This window comes from Alligator sinensis, unplaced genomic scaffold (assembly GCF_000455745.1).
Source record: "Alligator sinensis unplaced genomic scaffold, ASM45574v1 scaffold1464_1, whole genome shotgun sequence".
In the NCBI taxonomy this organism is placed as follows: Eukaryota; Metazoa; Chordata; order Crocodylia; family Alligatoridae; genus Alligator; species Alligator sinensis.
Genome location: NW_005843755.1, coordinates 1 through 4,665, shown reverse-complemented (window position 1 = coordinate 4,665; position 4,665 = coordinate 1). Strand labels below are relative to the sequence as shown.

Genomic DNA, 4,665 nt, shown 5'->3' with positions numbered 1-4,665 from the left:
ACTTGTTTGAACAAACTCAAGGAACTCACGGGACTTTTCCCTTGGGGGCAACAGCAAGAAACAAGATTGTCTGTCCATGGAGAGAACTGGGTGTTTCCAAGAGTGTGACTGTTAAAAAGGGTTTCTTTGCTACACTGAAAAAGAGGATTTCACAACCAATATTAGTACAGCTCATGGCATTTTCTCTCCTCCTTCCTGAAACTGCAGAAATTCCTGAGACGTACCAAAACAGTTTTCTCTCTTCACAATGAGGGTTCTAATGAGTGGAAGGTACGTTCAGGTTTCTGTATCATTTTCTGCATCTACAAATAAAATAATTCTTAATGTTTTACATTTCTTCTCTCTCTCTTTATATAACTATATCTATAAGTGTATCTATATCTATTTCTTTCTTTCCATCTCTAGTCCCACAGTACCCAATCAATAAAAGAACAATTAAACAAAGCTCAGACCTCAGACAAAATAAGCCTCAGACCTCAGGCAAAGCTCAGACTTGATTTGGTTGTCTATGAGGAAGTGTAATTAAGGGTGGGTGACCAGGGTATGACCCTTGGGTGCTAAGTAAAAGGCAGCACTGGAACTAGGTGGGGAACAAATAGGACAGGGCTGAAGCAGCGTGTAGCAAGGGCAGGAGCACTTATTAGATAGATTACTCAGAAACTATTTAATAGTACAGATAATACATTTTCCCATACGCTATATATATTATATATGTTCCCCCTCCTTCATCCCCCAGTAAGGTGGCTGAACTGTGGGTGGCACTAGACAAAGCACCCAAACTGAGAACATTATTATGTAATCCCCTAGCATGTGTTCCAATCACATACTGTTAGTTGATATAATGGCCAGAAGTAACCCTTTCACTCCATCTGTCTTCAGTGTTGTTTGATGTGGAGCTGTCACATCACAATGTAATAGTACTGCATAGCTGCCAGCCTGGTTATTGGGGTTGTGCTTATTGTTTGAACTGGATGGTTTAACTGTATATGGAGATATCTGAAAGAAGTAGGAAAAAGAATAGATGGTGATAGAAACCTTCCAATATAACTATGAAAGGTATTATAGCAGCAACAGCCACCAATTTGTACCTTCTCTAAATCAGTTCCTAGGACTGGAGCCCCACTTACCCACCTCTTGTTACAATACTGGTCTAACCTGCTCTTTAAATCTTCTAAGGATGGAGATTTCACATTTTCTCTAGTTAGCCTGTTCCAAAGCTTAACCACGCTCCTGGTGAGCGAGTTCTTCTTAACTTCCCCCCGCTTCAATTTGAAATCTTTTTCTTCTACACTTCATCCCCCTCTCCCCAGCTATGAAGCATAGTCTATCTTCATCCTTATAACTATCCTACAGGGGGTTGAAGGCTATTATCAAATGCCCCCTCAGTCTTCTCTTCTCCAGACTAAATAATCCAAGTTCTTTCAGGCTTTCCTTGCAAATCATGTTCCCAGAAGTCTAATTTTTTTTTTCTGGACTTTCTAATCTGTCCACATCCTTATTGAAGTTTGGGGCCCAAAACTGGATATAGTACTCCAGGTGAAACCACATCAATGCTAAATGGGGTGGAAGAATAATTTAGCTTGATTTGCAAGGGGAAATCCTCTTAATAGAACCCAGAATTCTGTTGGCTTTGTTTGCACTTTTTTTAGCTCAAATTCAGCTTATGGCCTACTGTAACCCTCAGAACCATTAGCTTGGATAATTCTGTCTCCTCCCTCCACCCTCCATGCAAAAGAAGATCCCAAAATGGCTTTGATCTCCTAAAGGCAGGAAAAGAAACAACTCAATGTGTTTTGAAAGGGCCCCAGGTTCATGGGTAGGGTGAAGTAGATGGATAGATCCAGGCTAAAAATAAAATTTTAGACAAGGAAATCATTCAGAAGAGAGGAATGGTGAGGAAGGGCAAGGCGAGGTGAGGCAAGTCCTAACTTGGTTGCCACTATATGATGACAAAACTGGGAGTAAGGTATAAATGTACATAGTCTGATTTCAATTTTAATTTTCTTCAAATCTTGTGTTTGTACTAAAAATACACATGTATACATTAAAAAAGTAGGTGTTTAATTTGTGTAGGATTCTGGGAACAAACTTCAAAACCCAAGGCCCAGAGGAGAGAAAGTATGTGTCATAGAAAGGTGTTGTACCCTAACCCAGGTTAGCTGGTAGAAATGATACAACATTCCTGGAAAGTAAGGTTTAATTGTAAGACATGACAGGAATGAAAGCAGCCTGATAAAGGTGACAGTGCTCCATTAACTAGTCTATGAATCTGTTGGATCTTTGTGTTAATCTGTACGAAGTGGTGCTCGCTCCTACCTTGAGGTTTTTCAAAAGGAGGCTAGACAATCACCTAGCTGGGGTCATATGATCCCAGTATTCATTCCTGCCCATGGCAGGGGGTCGGACTTGAGCTGCTCAGGTCTCTTCCGACCCTACCAACTCTGAAGCTATATCCTAAATTCATCAAGGTAATTAATTATGTGACTAAATTCAAGCAGATGAGTAGTGACTTCTCTTGCTTCTGACACTTTTCCTCACAAGCCATGTGTAGACAAAATGAAGGGCATGTGTACATGACACTTTAAAGTGGGTTAAATGTGTTTTCATGGCTTTTATGTTGTTGGTGTTTGCATGCATCAGTGGTGTATTGTGCATTAATTCCCTCAGTTGTAGCAAATTTGGTGTCATAATGTGCCTTAAATGATTTGGGGCACAATAAACTAAAACTGTTCCAAGGGGTTTTAGTTTGCAGCCCCTACAGCCGCGGAGTGAACACTGGGCTCCGTGCAGCTCTGTGGCTCTGCAGGAAGGCCATGCAAGCAGCCTGGCAGCAGCCCTGGAAGGTAGGCTCCACCCAAGAAAAAAAAAAAGAAGCGGTGAGCCTGATCTTCCCCCTCCCCCCGCCCCCCCGGAGCCTGACTGCCTACCTGAGCTGTGCAGGGGCCCAGTGCTTCCCTCTGTGGCTGCGGCGTCCCCCAGGACCACCCAAGCCAGGTGCTTGTGGGTAGGTGCCACCGGGGAGGTGGGGGGGGGCACACCACTGCCACGGCGGGAAGCATCAGCTCTTTTTTCCCCTCCTCCCCCGCCACAGCCCAGGGACCACTCTGCCCACCAGCAGCTTGCCCTCCCCTTCCCACTGCTGGAGAAATTTAGGGCCCCCATTTTGTCTACACTTGCCCACAGGGACATGGTGTGGGGGGGGGGCTCCTCGTGCCGGGGGAGAAAAGCCCCAGCCCCGCCTGCCCCTCCCCACAGCCCAGGGACCACTCTGCCCACCAGCAGCTTGCCCTCCCCTTCCTGCTGCTGGAGACGCAGGTAAGTTTGGGAGTGTGCACAACACAGGGGTTTAAAAGGTCCTAAATTGACGCGGTGTTTTTAAAAACCCACTGCTTCAATTTAGGGCCCCCATTTTGTCTACACATGCCCACAGGGACATGGTGACTTCATTTTGTGAGGGTACAACCTACCAGATGAGGTGCTTTTTAGTCAATCTTTAATGATTGCTTTGTTCCTCATGTTACGTTCTTCCTCACAGAGGGGTGGAGAATCTGACACAAGTGAATGAGTTCATCCTCTTGGGTCTGACCAATGTCTGGTGGCTGCAGAAATTCCTCCTTGCTCTCTTCCTTATAATGTATGCGGCCAGCTTGCTGGGGAATGGTGCCATCATGGCTGTGTTGATAGCTGAGACCAAACTTCACACCCCCATGTACTTCTTCTTGGGCAATCTATCCTGTCTGGACATCTTCTATTCCACAGTCACTGTGCCCAAGATGCTGGCTAGCTTCAGTTCAGGACACCAGGCCATCTCGTTGACAGGCTGTCTGGCCCAGCTCCACTTCTTCCACTTTTTGGGCAGCAGTGAAGTTATGAAGCTATGCTGCTAGGCGTTATGGCCTATGACCGGTATGTGGCTATCTGCAACCCACTGAGGTATACAGTGGTCATGAGTAAGCAGGTCTGCCTACTCCTGGCAGTGACCACCTGGAGCGCTGGCTTCCTGCATGCCCTGATGCACTCAGTCATGACCTCTCAACTACACTTCTGTGGTCCCCACCATGTCCACCACTTCTTCTGCGACATCAAACCCCTGCTGAGTTTGGCCTGCAGCAGCACCCACCTCAACCTCATTTTACTCAATATTGTTACAGGGAGTATTGCACTGGGTCCTTGTATGCTCACCCTCCTTTCCTACCTCTATATCATCATCTTCCTCCTCCTAAAAGTGCACTCATGGGAAAGCAGGAGCAAGGCTTTTTCCACCTGTGCATCCCACCTCATGGTGGTGTCTCTATTCTATATTCCAGTGCTTTGCAACTACATGCTTGCTTCCTCTGGGGCATCCTATGAAAGAGATATGATTCCTACCCTCATGTACAGTGTTGTTACCCCAGTGCTGAACCCTGTGATCTACACCTTGAGAAACCAGGAAGTAAAGAGATCCTTGAGGAAATTTCCAAAACAAAAAACTACTCCCTGAAAAAATGTGAAAAATAGGAACTTTATAGCATATAATAGTTTTAAAATATTTTCTTTGTGGACTTATGGTTTAAAATCCATGTTTTCTTCTGTTGAGAAAGTCACTGCAGGGCAGAGTTGAAACTGTACCTTAATTTGCATTTCCGAGAGCCCGTCAGAACAAATTATGCTGAGGGGAAACCAGCA

The 4,665-nt window shown here is 45.2% G+C and overlaps 1 pseudogene; it reads left to right on the top strand.

Annotated features, from left to right (window-relative positions):
- The first annotated feature begins 247 nt into the window (after window positions 1–247).
- LOC106723389 lies at window positions 248–4,480 on the top strand (annotated as a pseudogene).
- The last annotated feature ends 185 nt before the right edge of the window (window positions 4,481–4,665 follow it).